Here is a 16,835-nt window from a genome sequence, read left to right as displayed (position 1 = left end):
TTTTACATTCTTCTTCATTAATATTTTACCTTGTGAATAAAATACTTTGTAATGTTGTGCCATTATTGAATGCTTTCTAGCTAATCTTATAATGCTCATTGGGCTTCCTTTAACATGCTTAAAGAGAATACAATAGAATTATGACAAATGACCTTGCAACCACCAACTAAATAGAAACCAACAAAATTAACATACTGTAACAAAAGATGATCTAAGTTAACACTAAATTTGCAATGAGATTTAACAAAATAAATTTTCCAACATGGGCGTCAAGATTTATATAAGATTGACAAAGGGAGGGCTTCAGAACTAACTTGGACGAAGAATATTTCATCCAAAATTTATTCTCAACTCTTGATGAAATCACTTAGTTGGAGCCATAGGAACATTCAGCTCATTGATCTTGCTAGCAAATTCAATATTAAAAGTATATGGATAGAGAGGGACTCTAAAAACATTATTGAATGCCTTCTAGGAAATTCCCCCCCTCATGGACCATCAAAATTTGGATTGACGATGTCACATCCCTCCTTCACAACTTTGAAAATGTTAAAATCTCGCATGCGTTTAGGGAAGAAAATGTAGTGGTTGATTATTTTGCGAGTGAAGGAGTCAAGTTGACTGTCAGGTGGACGTGGCACTCCTATAATGATATAGAAGTTGGGGTTAAATCCTTAATTGGATATGATGCCAAGAATGGAAAAGTTGTCATTTCAAAAAATGATTAAGAGGATCACTAAAGGGCATTGCTCCATTCACTACAATGATGGTGCCATTATTACCTTTTTAAACTGCATTAAGTGGCATATTTTATGGGTGCCTAGACATCGTTGTAGGATTGTGGCCAATTTTATCTACTTTATTATTGTCAAAAGAGAAGTCTATGAAAAAATGGGGTGTAGCAAGAAGAGGGTGGAGCCTAAAAGTTGGAAAAGGCACCAAAAGAACTAGAATATTTGGAATCAAATTGTCAAAGGTGGGCTAAAAGATTTCCTAGAAAAACTTCACGACGTTAACCCTAACATTGTGAAATATTTTTTCAAAAATTGGAAACAGGAAGGTTTCATTCTCTCTAGAAGAAAAGTGATAATCAATGAGGGTCTTATTGGGGAAGTCACTGACCTTTCTACAAAAGGATTAAAGTTCTTTCATGACAGGAAGATCTCTAATGAAGTGGTTGGTAAACTTATGAAGACAGATGAGGAAAGGGAAGCTCTAGTTAAGGTTTCGAACAACTACTTTGAAGCCGACACCATCAAGAAGCTCTGGAGGAAGGTGCAAAGAGTGGTGATGGAATACATTACTATGGATGGTAAATTTACAAGAGTCTACAACTGCCATTTCGTTCTCCTTAACCACTTCGAGTACAAGTTCAGGGTTTCTTTCCCCTACTATCTATTGTGTTTTCTTAAACATTGTACCCTAGAACATCATAAAAGTCCTAGGAATTTTCTTGTTCTGCATGTTGCTCTTATTCAACTGATTCATGATCACTTTTCTAGTTTTCCTACTTCGTCTAACCCTATTTCACCCCCGGGTTTGAATGGGGATGATATGGAAAGTATTGTGTCTGATGGTAATCCTGATGAAGACTCTGACTAGGAAGAAGAAATTACCCCCCTCCTAAAAAAGTGCCTAAAAAATTCCCTTTGACTAGGACTTCAAGTACGCAAGAACTCTCTGTGAAAATTGAATCCAAAGAAAAAAAGAAAAGAAATGCCCTTCCCAAGAATAAGCTTGTCTCTTACTCTGAGGACTCGTCAGGTGATTGGACCTTGATACCTCTAGCTCCCCTAAAGTAAGAAAAGGGCACTTGCAAGAAAACTAGACGAGCTAGTTTTAAAAAAGTAGCCTTAGACAACAAAAGGGGCAATTTGGACTAAGGAATAGAAGATTTCCATGGTGGACTATCTACAAAAGAACTATGGAACTTATGGAAAAGATAAAAAGAGAAAATGAGAGAAAAACCATGCAATTGGAAGGGGGAGATTCTAAAATCAGGGAAACTTCGAATCCAATTATGAAACAAAGCCACAAGATTGTTAAAAGCTCTACGACAACTATGAACACACGTGTGGATAAGCTGGATAAGTCCCAACAAGGTTCCCTAATTGTGGACCTTGACGTTGACAGAGAAAAAGGCAAGAAAGAGGAGTCTTTTCCCTCAAAGAGAACTAGAGCTAACCTAAAGTGAAAGGCGGAGTCCTCCAATCAGGAGTTCCAGGACTTGAAAAAGGTGGCCCAAGAGATTAACACTCTAGAAAATGAGATAGTTGAGACTTTAAAGTCGTTAGGTTAATGTTTATCTGGATTAGTTTTTGTTGTCCTTTTGTTTAGCTTACTATTTTTTTGTATGTTCGATATTTTTTCTATGTTGGTGAACTTAGACTACTTATTTTATTTTAGTTTGTAACTATGTGATTTTCGGGTCCCTGTAAAACCCACTTTTTCGTAATAAAAAACTATGGATAAACATCCACAACAAGATTCATTTTTAGCACCCATAAATGCTTTTATTAAAAAATGGTCCGGAAACTCTATATAAACAACCAAAGACTTAGTATATGTGGGTTTGTGTTTGTTGGCAGTGTGCATTAATATTGATTAATCTAATAAATTTTATAAAATTTCTCACATCATTCTTAAAATTAGAGTGTTAATCTGTATAGGTACATTTAATTTTTAACATGTTTCTTTGACTTCTCTTCCCTTGGTAATTCTTAGTTAAAGATTAATCAATATTATCATGGTAGTATACACATATGTCTCTGTATGCTAGTTAATTTCCTATAAGATTGGATTTCCCTAATTCATAATCCTTAATATTTTTTCTTATTCTCTTACACATCAAACTCTTATTTATACTTTTTGAACTTCCAATCCATAGATCTCTTATTCACTAGCATAGTTTATATGTGAATGTACAAAATTGGTAGGTCACTTCAACACATTTAAGCCTAAAATTAAACTTTTTCATCTCAAAATTCAAATTAGATCCTTTCAACATTTTTCTTAGTAGTTTTTGTGTGCTATCGTAGCTCACATTTATGTGAATTTTTATGTTCTATTTTTTTATTTAAGTTAATTCTTTATCCATTTAAAAGTATAAATGAATGAATTCCAGAACTAAGAGTATCCTAGTCTAGCTTAAATAGAGAATCAACATTATATCATCTATTTACATCATCATCCTAGATATTTTATTTGCTTTTCTATTTCTTTTGTATTACCAATAGCATGTTATAAGATTCGCATACACATCTATATGATATTATTTTCTCTTATAACTTCTTACAACATCATATATTATCTTATATGTGACAAAGAGTACCACAGCAAAATGGGATGCCCTTTAAATTGGATTATTCTTTATGCAATGAAAAGTTTGCATGGTATATATTCCTACACTAAATTCAACTCACGACCTTCACATGTATCATATCCCCATTATCACTCATGCCTAAAAAGGGATATATATTGGCTATGGGACTTTCTTTGTTAGGAGGAATATAACCTAGCTCACATTCTTAATTAAATATAATTTTCAAATGAGTTAAAAAAAATTAAATTATTGTCATGACAAGGTTTATAAATTATTAGCATAATTTTCTATATCATATAATTTAGATACTAGCTATAGTTTTCAAAATATTTTGTATTATGTTTCCAATTCTTATTTATTTTTAATACATGCTTTAATTAATTTTGATACATGTATAGATAAATTTAATATGGTATTTTAACTTTAAATTAAACATAATTTTTGGTTTCTTTTTAATTGCATGTAGATATTTTTCACATGGCTGATTAGAGTTCAGATCATCTGTCTAAGCCTAGTGTTCATTGTGATGGTGACCAAATTTCTCATCGGTCTAGTCAATTACCAACTGGGTCTTCCATTTATTCGAAGGCTTGAATTTATGTTGAAACTATTGGTAGATTGAAATGTTCTATACAATACCTTGACCAATCACTACATAAAACCTTCGTACTAATAAATAGAGATACGATACTCAGTATTAGGGATGAGCTACTACTTATGATTGAAATTGTTTGATCATATAAACCTTACTATAATATTAGCATTGACGCCTTTATATTTCTCTTTCTCATAGTGTTTTTGGTGGCACGAGATAGAAAACCATATCCAAGGAGGTTTCTATTACTAATTTGCATAGCATATTTCCTCATTGTCACCTAAAAAAGATAGAATCAAAGATTATCTCATCACTAGGTGCAGTGATGTACTTGAGGCACAATTAAAATATCCCAGATGATTGGAGAACCATCATATATGACCCCAAAAATATGATTCACCTTTTTATTTTTGCAAGAAAATATATGCAAAGTTTCATTTATAGTATGATGTAGATTATACAAATTTTCCATCATATGGTGGGCAAGTAAGAGGTAGGTTTTTTGACAAACATGAGTCTAGATGATTTGATTTATTGTCACACATTAATAAGCAAGCATTAGTTGGTCCAAACCTTTTATTTATTTCAAAACATTTAGAACTAGCACATGCAACAAATACTACAGTTGATGATACTAGACAAGATAATTTTTCTAGCATTATGACTGTTGTGACTTAGGTTGAGAAAATTTCATTTAATTGTGTTGGGAGATATTTTTTCTGTATGTAGATTGGAATTCCTCCTACCAAGGCTACATCTACCAGCTATGATTCTTACATCTGTGACAATATTCCATATCTTGTTGATGTTCCATGATTTCCCAAGGTTGATCCTTTGCATCACATGAGTCCATTCCTCTCAAGAGATCTATTAGATGTTTATCTACTGAGTATGGGATTCTTCTAAGTGATATATTGGCACATGTGAGATGATTCTTGGTAAACAAACTTCTAGTAGCCATGGTGGTAGAGCTTCTCAGGCTGTAGTGAGACATGAAGATATTCTAGTAAATCCTATAGATCTTGAACATACATCAGCTGATCCTACACCTCCTGCACAAAATACATCTATTGATCCTACACATGAGCACCCTAAGAATACAACACCACTACATGTTCCTATATCTCCCCCTACATAGGAAACATGACTCTAGACTTCATATTGTAGCTCAAGGCCTTTATACCTCGTATCCTTATGGGTACAAACAATACATATGTAGATATATTTTCATTGGGACAGTATGAGAAACATGTCCTTTAATTCTTCTAAGTTGAGTTGGATTGAGAGAGCCATAGAGGTTGCAAATCAAGTATAAATTTCTATGATATTTTAAAATTGATTTTAACCTGGCTAGATCACATGTTGAAGTTTGAAGACTAGATTTCAACTTCAAAATTGTTCACATAATTTGAATTTTGAATTATATTCTAATGTTTTATATTGGAAACATTTGGAGATTTGCAGTTTCTTAACGATCCTATTCATCATCACACTCAAATATTTTAAGATTTAAATAGACATGTAGAGAGCTCATTTCAATGAAGACATGATGTTTTTCTCAATTACATGTACAATTTTTCCTACACAATATGTTCATGATGCAAATATTCAAGGTCAAGTTAATTTTAGGCTATAAATTTAGAATTTAATTCTTAATAAGTACAAATGTAAATATGTCAAAGATTTATTTTTACCATGTTCTTGTAAATACATGTGCACATATACTTTCTTCTGGAGAGCTCAAATTCAAGGCATGGATTAGGATAGGGTCCACTGACCTATATAATGAGGCTTAATCCACAGGTTGTGCACATATATATTAGACATCCTTGTTTATTTGATTTATGTTATACATATATTCATGCACATATGTACATCAAGTGTGAATTATATATTATTTTATACATTTTTTATGAGCTTCTTCACTAGATGCATATCTAGACATATCATTATATCTATCTTACAATATATATGCATTCTTGTGTGTTGATGTATATTTTTCATTAGATTTCACAAGTTATTTACATGTTTGATGATCACGTTTTTCTTTCTTATAAATTAGATATGTGTCAACTATGAATTTATGTAAAATTTAGGTACTGATTGTAGCCAAATATAATATATTAAAAATAAATAAAAGAAAATTTATGATGGCCTCTATATCACATATTCCATGGTCATTAAATACTAGGTGTAATTTTTAGAGTTTCGGTGAGGTTTCAAAATTGCAAATTCATCCATTGATCAGGTCTTCATCAAAATTTTCATAAATTATAAAAGATTTAGGAGATATTCAAGAATGATAAAGAAATCACTAACTATTGATTGGCTTGGATCTCTTGTAGAACACAAGATATCATTGAGAGGGGGGTGAATCAGTGATTAAAAACAATTTCAAATAATGTTTGCAATTGGTAGGATAACGCAAGCACTAACAATCTAACACACACAAGAGCACATCACATAACACCGAATATATGAGGAAAACCTAATGTGGGAAAAACCTCAGCGAGAAAAGTTGTTGGAGATCTGCTACTCCAATCCAACCTCATAATGAAATAATAGTTTATAATATTTAGGGAACCAACCCAAGGAGAACCAACCCCTAGCAATTTATGAGCACCTACCCAAAGGAGCACCAACCCCTATTCTATTCTAATAACCAACACAAGGAGCACCAACCCCTGCACTGAGCACCCACTCAATTAAATACAATGAGATATAAATCAATATAAAGATAAAAGCTTGGTTACAAATGAGTTTTATAACATCTGGAAGCTATTCACTCTATCGGTTAAACGTCTTTTCTATTTCACTTCTTCTCTTTTCTAACGGTCCTCTGTTCTCACTATCTGAATCCTCTACAACTTAGTTTCAGCCTTGCCGAATCTTCTCTGAAACTCACTCTTCTCTCCTTCACTCTCTTCTAATATCTTACCAGTTTAGACATTGTTGATTTAACATACTGATATCCTCTGTAACAGTTCACCAGTTACTTTAATCCTTGGAAATTAAACCTTCCTTACCGGTTCTTCTCCAACACTCAGTCGCTTCAATATTTTCTATCACACTCAAAGTGATCAACTCTTTCCTCACAGAGATTCACTTTTCCATAAATCTCTCATCAACCATCCTCTATCCACATGCTTAAGTTTTTGATCTGCATATTTATCTATCCTTTCCCTCATAAACAAAAATAGAAAATTCACACACTTAGGGTTTTCTTCACCAACCTCGATCCATATCAAATCAAATCTCATCTTTCTTGAATTGAACATCTATAATAGTACAACAAAAAGATCTGTCCTCTTTTATTCTTCCTAAGAATGTTTATTATATTTAGAAAACTAAAGTCTTTTCATTAGTCTTGATTTTGTCAATCACAATAAATGATCTAACAGTTTCATTCTCCAGATTAGCAAGACAATTAGATATCCTTCTTTGATCATAATGTCAAAGAATTAAATCTGTGCCCTTTGATCTGATTTGAGTTGCAATTCTCTACAACAAATCCGTGATTTTCATTATCGACATTTAATATCAACCTAGTCAGCAACTACCTCACCGACGCACCATTCACCTACCACTACATGTTTGCCACGTGGAGTCCACATGACACTTCTGTCAGCATCTAGCTCACTTAATTATGTCAGTTCAACTTTGGTCACAGATCGAACATGCTACCAGTATACACTAACTGGTTAACCTTCATGTCATGCACTTCTTTGTTCAGTCGGTTAGAACATGTTATATCAGACTGCACTTACTGGGTTTCCTTTCTTATCAGTTGACAAACCATATCGATTGACATCAACATGCAAACAATCTCCAATGCATACCGGTTGACATACATACTGGTTGACATCAACAAGCCAACAATCTCCAATGCACATCGGTTGACATACTTACCGGTTGACATTAGTGACAATATAATACCAACATTCTCCCCCTTTCGCATTGATGTCACCACCCATATTATCTATTTAACCTCCACAACCTAGGCTCACAATATGCATTATCTCCAACTATGTTCTTTCTCCAACTATGAACTTTCTCCCCCTTTGACAACAATGACAAAGGGCTAGGATAGCTTTCTGAGGTCTCCTCATTTGCAGATAATTCATGAATTACTATATTTTTCCCTTTCACCCTACGGTCCAATTTGTTATTTTTATTAAGTGCAAATTGAATAGACACTAAAAACAACCACAAACATGGACTAATGAGCACATTCTGCCCCGTCGAAGTTACTATCCCAGTCAAGTTGATTGTGACTTTTGTAGATAGACAAATTGAATAGATAACTTTCCAAATTCCCAAACCTGTCAGTATGGCAGTATAAAAACCTAATTTCTTTTTTGATACTATTTTTTTTTGATCCTATGAATTTAAGAGATGACTAACACAACTATGAAAATCACAAACAAGATGATGATGCATACTCTCCCCCTCATTACATCATATGGTCCAAGCATAAAAAATGTATGGCTATGAACTCCCCCTAAACCACGGATCTCCATACACATTTAAGTGCATAAAGTTGGTGAGAAAAATCCTAACTTGTGTCTTAGATATTCAAATATGTTTCCTGGTAGAGGTTTTGTGAAGATATTAGCAACTTGTTCACTTGAAGGAACATATTCTACCTTCACTTCTTTCTCTACGACCTTCTCTTTGAGAAAGTGGTGTTTGATAGCAATGTGATTTTTCCTAGAGTGCATAACCAGATTCTTTGAAACATTGATTGCACTTGAGTTATCACATCGGATTGAAATAGGGTCAGATATTTCTATTTGATTATCCTTGAGAGTCTTCTTCATCTATAACACTTAAGAATAACATGTAGCAACAACAATATATTATGCCTCCTAAAGCTAAGGTAAAATTCTCCTCAACCAAGAGTTCCTTCTCCATAGCCATCTCAATAGTCTTGGGTTCAAATACCTAAACACCTCCCCTCATATGGTCATTAATACCTCTAACAAAAAGTTGCATTAACATAGCCTCATCATCCATCATCCCATTGTACTACATAAGTTGAAAGAACTTACGCTTGTACTGCTCCAATTTTATAGTCAACTATCTCAAATCATGAAACCAATCGACCTTTCTCTATCTCCAAAGATCTCACACGAGCATGAAACCGTTGTAGGAATAACTCCTGTGAAACTATAGCAATATCCAAATGTGATTTTTTATCCTCCATACGTCACTAAGTAGATGCAAAATAATGAAGATGAAAATTAATGTGCCTAGCCTTGGTATTAATGCTATATAGATGCATATAAAAATACCTAATGAAATTCAAGACCTAAGTCTCCACCTCCATACCGATACTTGATCCATCAAAAGTAGCAGGTCAAGCCTTGAGAAGATCTCTTATATGTCTTGCCAATACTACATCCTAATATGGAACTACATCCACCCTCCTCTGAGGTTCATGTGAATTCTCTCTCTCATTATTTTCCTACTAAAGTCTATCTATACATCCAGAATGACAAGAATCCTCCTATTGATTCCCCTCCTACCTCAGCCTCGAATCATATAAAAAATCTCTTGAAGCACATTAACCAATTGTTGAATTGCATCTAGTTACCCTACTGATCTTGTTGCTTCTCCAGGTGGTAAGACTCTTAAAAAACCTCAAGTCAAGGATTCTATAGAGTACCCATGTGACTACCATGACCACGACCTCTACCTCTAGCAGGCATTTTGTCTAAACAAGACACAAACAAACTATAAGATGACATCGAGGGCAACTAATGCAAAGAAAATAATTAGCAGGGATAACCACATGGGTAATATAAGATATATTTCTACTATCCACAATGGGCTCATATAGAAATATAATACCTAGGGTATAAACATGGGCTCTGAAACCAAATGTAATGCCAACCATAATACGTTAGAGAAATACAATAATCTACTACACATATAGAAACATGTTTTTTTACATTAACACTAATGCTTCACATAGGTATAACCTAGATAACACATAACATTATTCACATAATCAAATTCTTCCAACATGATCATAAACAATCTACACAATCATATTACATAAGTACGCAAGCAGAAAAAGATAACATCTCATCTACAACCATTCCCTAGGGTATCTTAATGCCTTTACTTAACTAAGGTGAAAACATCATAATCATAACCACATCATAACTAATCTACATTTATTCTATAATCATTCATCTAAGAGCATAGAAAATTATGGATTTATATGGCCTCCTTGTATATGTAAAATAACACCATTCAATCCTAATTCTAGGTTGATTTTAAATGCACCAAATTCAAGTGTTCGTAATTCCCATTTTCTTAACCATATAACTATCATCATAAATTCTTACTAACATCATCTATAACATGTACATTTCTTTTTTCTTAATTATGAAGATCCATATACCCCAATATTTCATCAAATACATAAATTTTATTGAAGAACAAGTATAAATAAAATTAACTTCTTTCCAAAAGAGAACATATATTCTATCTCATTCAAACTAATCCCATAGCATAACCTCATTAACCAAGAATCCAAGTACATTAAGTTATAACAACGTTTCCTACCAAAGCACATATTCTAATTTCATTTAGGACTATATAATAACAATATATCCATTCATAAATCTAGATCCATTTCTAGAGAAGAACAATATCCAAGGTATGACCATAGAATCATTGAGGTTTACAATAACATATCCTATTAGAAATACCATGGCTTCAACTTAATACATCTAATTCCATTACATGTGAATAAAATTTTCTTTACATCAAGATACATGATAATAAATCTATAATACAACTATCTCATGAAAGTCACATGAATCATAATACATTAGTTTGTTCCAAGAACCATCCAATAGCTAAGGAAATATAGAATCTGCAATCATGTATATGAGCATCCAATAAAAATCATCCCATTGGAAGAAGACATAAATGAACCCGACTATGTGGAACCAATAAGGAACTACCCCCCATGCTATGAGAAAACAAAAGGTCCCACACACAGTCTACACCTAGGCTTACACCTAACAACCAAAGAAACTCAACAAGGCAACAATAACAAAAATAACTACCATATAGAATAATAATCCAAGGCACTTGATAAGGCTAAAATCAAAGATCTACATAAACTCCTAGAAGCACATCAACAATAATGGCATTAGGAATAAGGAAACATGTAGAGGAGAGTGTCATCACATACCACCCTCACAAAGAAGGGTGATCCACACCCCTAATAGACATGTGAAGTTGTCTCTACCTATATGAGCATTGATGGAGTTCAGTTTCCCATCTCTATGGCCTTCCCAAACTCGTCGAGAGTCATCCCTCAAGGGCTATGAGATGGGGCATGCACAAAAAATACATTTATTATCTTTATTAGATGATTCTTATTTACCCAACCCATCTAGTTAATTATTAATATTATCAGTTGATTGCATAAGGAAAACTTTCATTAGCTTGTATAACTATAGACCCACAAGAATCCTTACAAGGAACATCTTGATGACCTATTCTCACATGACATCGACTATCACATGATATCCCACTCCCACTAACTATGCTCCAAGATCTTAGGGTACAATAATAATAATATAATAACCTTAACAATAATAAGGAGACTTAGCAAATGAATCCAGAATACAATATCCATATGAACATCCAAAAATGAATCAATAGCCAAAAGAAAAACAATATAAAATAACCCAAGAACCTCAAGGAAAATTTGCAAACGTGAGCAAGGAATGATCCTTCTTGCTAAGACAATAATAACATCATAAGTATCCTCATCAAGGAAATATCATCTTGCTGTAAACATAAAGATATACATTTACTGAAGCAAAGAAAACACAACTTCCTAAATCACCAAATATCGATACATCTAAAAGACTCAATAAATCAAATACACAAGCTCATAAATCTCAAGGGAATCGAAATACAACCTTTGGTACAAAAGACATACTCAAAAAGCCATCACAAAAAGCCAAAAATATCAAATACAATAGATAGAGTTATTTAGCGCAATAACTGGATGTAATGGCAGATTCATTTAATTTAGACAATTCATATGCTAGATGGATTAGTGGTTATGGACCATTCTACATTGCATACATAAAACTCTACAATGCATGTGAAAGACCCTGCAGTGCCTCTGTGGGATAGAGTAGCACATTTTATAATAACAATAGCTCATATAACCATGTAGAAAATTCATACAAAAGACAAAACAACACATACCCTAGACTCACAAGTGCATTCGATACATAGGGTGGTGCATATACTAGATAGTATAGCGCATATACAATAGACAATAGTGCATTTTCTAAAATGGTGCATTCACCAAAGGGATTAGCACATACAACTAGAAAACCAAAAATAAATCAAATAAACTTATGAAAATGTGAATTAAATGCCATTGGAACAAGGCCAAGAGAGACACAAATACAAGTAATAATCTAATGGACAATTTGCAACACAATATCTAAGTTGACACTTCCTATACAAACATATCGGTATAGGATAATGTATAGGAGAAGCATAAAAGATAATCACAATAGTACCCCTGAATCCATAACATTATGATAATCCTAATTTAACATTAATAAAGCCATAAAATCATTCTTGTAATACCAAATCATTCCCTGGAAAATAATATTTTCTAGACAACTATTTTGAAATGAAATGTAGAGAGGAATAAGAATCTTGAGCCTACTAGAAAAGGATGTTAGGAAATAAAGGTTGAAGAAGAGCAAGATTCAATATATTCTAGCCAATCTCCCAAAACCACAACAAAAATTCCAGCTCGCACAAATAGAAAATCAATCTCCCAAGAGCCAACCTCAACAATTCATAGGAAACCCGTATAAACAAAATTTATTTTAAAACTATGAAAATATGTCCGCTCATCAAGAATAATAGAAAATATTATATTTTACACCTACGTTTCCCAAAATCAAGGTATGAAATATATTTTATAACATTATTTATTCTACCCAAAACTCTCAACCAATCATAGCATGGGGTAAGTAATATAAATAATTACATAATCCGAGGAGGTATTAGTAAATTAAATAAATAAGAAAGGCCCAATAAAAGAATAAAACATAGGGGATAATAATACAACACCCAAATAAATATAAATCACAAATCTTAGTAATATAAAACCAACAATCAACTAGACAATTAATAAAAAATGATAAATACCCATGTAAATATTAAACCACTGAATAATAATAAAATACCCACAAAATATAAATCCATAAAATATTAATAAATAACAATAATAAATCCCCAAAGGAATAATAAGCACACATACAATATTAAGGCCACCCAATAATTTATTTTACTACTTAATAAATTATGTCATCCAAATGAATAATTAATTAATAAATAAATACAACTCATAAGACATCCTAACATAGGGTTGAACAACATACCACACAATACCATAAGACAACTCATGCCAAGACACTAACTAACAAGGGTATCAATTTAAGCCTAGAGTGCATAGAAGGAACTCATGTCATCTCTAATCAACCTACCATTGGGATGAAGACATGCTTAGACCCATGAGACTACGTAGAGTCAATATCTAGTACCTACAATCTTACAACCACCAATATCCATGAAGTAACAAGTACAATAGCATATATATATAATCAGACAACTGAAGAGAATCACAATGTCATATAATGCTCATAATGAATGATATGACATTGTCTCCATCATGAATATAGTCGTATGAAATCACAACCATAATAGAATCATCTCATCCATTATAATCATGAAATAAGGTTATTATCAATAAAAAATCATTATGACAACATAAGCAACATAATAACAAGTTCATATAAATCATCAAATGTAAGTCCATCAATCATAATAATCTAGGATAAAACATTGTCCACATAAACCACAATGTATTATATCCCATAGTAGAGATATCTAGTATAAACTATATGCATCTGTTGTATAAATGAGTCTATAAGTATCAATAATAATACCACCTATGAATCTAAACAAGTCTATCAATGCACAAAAGAAAGATGAATCAGAGAGGGGCACTAGAATCCCTCATCTAGGATTTGGAAGGAGATTCTTGTGAAGTAAAAGGATTAGTTTTTCGTGAAAAGACTGAAATCTATAAATTCATCCACTAATCAATTCTTCATCAATAATTTTAGTAATTATGGAAGATTGAGGACAGATTGAGAAATGAGAACGAAATCACTAACTATATATAATTGGCTTGTACCTCTTCCTTAGGATTTGGTATGATTTCATGTTATTTTCATGTCTCTATGTTGAGCTTTATATCAACGTCACATTGGTTTTTAGATTTGTATTATTGGTTTATAGTTGTATTAAAATTATGATTTAAAGAATTCTCATTACAATAATAAAAAGGTTTGCTAAAAACCATAGAACTCTAGCTTGCATTTAGCTCATAGCAATCTTACAAACACATAAGATTCAATAGCACATACACTTTTAGTTTGACTATTTGTGGAGGTAGAGATCACCAAAGAAAAGGGTTAGACTAAGGAAAAGTCGTGCATAGTTACAAACACACCCTTTTTTATGTTGCAAGTGTAGTTATAGGTTTTTGTTGGGGCAAGAAATTTTGGGGATGGCTCAGCAGACAAGCACATGTTCTTCACTAAAAAGTGGTCTTGGATTTTAGGAACTAGGATCCCCTATGTCCTAGTCCTCTAGGACAAGGGTGCTCCACATCCTACTACTCCTAGTTCTACTTCAAATTGCATAGGCACCCAAACAAGCTTAGAATTCAAGTTTCAAGGTTATAAATCTTCACTATTTGTCAAATTAGGGTGTATAATACATTGGTGTTGTTAATTAACTCTCAATTTTCTATCACAAGTGCATATCAGAGATTCCATTGTCAAATCTATACTTGTCTCATTTTTGTTATCATGGAAAATAGATTGTTATTCTTGTTTAGTCACTTTTTCTTACATTCTCATTGTAATTTTACATTTCGTCCATATTTTACATCACCTTAGAAGTATCCCTTAACTCTCTTTTACAAGATTTAGTCAAGTAGGATCACTTCTCTAAGTGCTTTCGTACTCCAATGTTTGATGAAAGTAGGGTTAGGTCCTAATCCTACTCCATTCCAATTCCCCCTAAAAGACCTTCATATCCCATTTACTCCCCCTCACTCCCACCTCAGCCAACACCCTAAGTCTGTTAATTATTTTAATAGCCGTATCAAACTATGAGAAGATCCATTTAATTACCAAGTTTTGTTGCTCGATACATTCCTCCAAAATCAACACATTAGAGTCCAAATTAGGAAGGCCAATAATAGGACTGGGAAACTCTTGGTCAAGGAGAGAGGGGGATACTTCCTCAAAAGTCTTAGGGGAATAGTCTAATTTCAAGTCTAAGGAGGAACCAAAATCTACATAAGCTTCCCATTTTTTTTAATCTAGCACCTCAACATATTTAGAAGGAACATTAATAGAGATTTTTCATTTTTTTTCTTTGATGGGGTTAAAGAGGGTAGTAACTAACTTGGGTCTAGAAGAGGAGCCAACATTGAGGTTACGATTTACAATAGGAGAAACCTAGAACTCTGACAATAAATTAGTGTTTAGTGAGGGGCTAGGTGGACTTACAAGGGACACGCTAGATGTGTTTAAAGCTATATAAAAGTTATAAATCCTAAGAATCAACCCTTGAGGAAGGGCATGGGAAGTTTTTGGAATTGGCTCTAGACACCAATTGACTCAAAGAAGAACAAACCTAATATGTAAAATTCATTGTAATACCACCCGTTAGGTGGTCTAGCATCGAGAATAGTTGGGTATGAAATGTTTTAAACCACCCATCTAAAGTTAATAATTTAATTAGAAAAAGGGAAACATCCTTCTAAGTAATAAATAGGTATTCTCTATCATACCCACTTTGCAACCTTTAAAACCCTTTGTGAGACTTGAAAAATATCTTAAATTCCTCCTTATATGACCCTTTTACCTTCTTTAGGAGGGTTATTCCCTAAAATAATAAAATTGTGATAGCTATAATTATGTTTGGAGTGAATCTAAAGGCCCCCCAGTGTTCACCTCCCCTTTCATCTAGGACGGAGAAAAAATCTTAGAGACCTTTGAGTTGGAACCTTGCATTCCTTCAACATAACTGTACAAGTTCCTCTTTGCCACTTTTTTCCATAACGTGATAATACTATTAAATTATTCACACGAATCATGTTCAGTTTGTATAGGGTCCCCTCCCATTGTAATAATAGAGAGTTTCAAAGAAAAAATCAGGAAGGGGGAACAAAATCAATAGTTTGAACACGACAACACTTACAAGGGAAATGGAGAGTAACACCACTATTTGAAAGAGACATCCACCACCTAAAAAAAAAAGGAATATCAAAATGGGTGGTGAATATAATTAAAAATATTATCCTTGGATTATACTCCATCATTAAACTTTACATCCTTAGTGATAAAAACACAAACCAAACCTAGAATATCATTTATATCCATCCATATTTTTAAATTATTGGAAAATGGTGTCAATGAAACCAACCTATCCATAACTTTATTTCCTTCCCTTTTCACGTGGTAAAGGTGGACATGGATAGTCTCTTTAATAGGATCCCAACAATTGGCAACAAGGTCTTCACTCTTTCAATTGGGCTTGGCTTCGTTCTTAAGAAAAATGATAGTTCTTTCTGAATCACCTTCTATAATAATTTGATTGTACCTCATTTCATTTATTAGCACAAGACCATAATGAATAGCTACCACATCTGCCAATGCCAAAGTTTGCAAAACCAAATTGGTTAAATAGGCAGTGATTAAATTTTCGTTGTGGTCATCAATGACCCCACCTACAATCGAGCGACATAGATTTCCTTTAGAATAGTCATCAAAG

The sequence above is a fragment of the Cryptomeria japonica genome, chromosome 4 (genome assembly GCF_030272615.1).
Source record: "Cryptomeria japonica chromosome 4, Sugi_1.0, whole genome shotgun sequence".
Classification (NCBI taxonomy): domain Eukaryota; kingdom Viridiplantae; phylum Streptophyta; class Pinopsida; order Cupressales; family Cupressaceae; genus Cryptomeria; species Cryptomeria japonica.
This window is presented reverse-complemented; position numbering follows the sequence as displayed.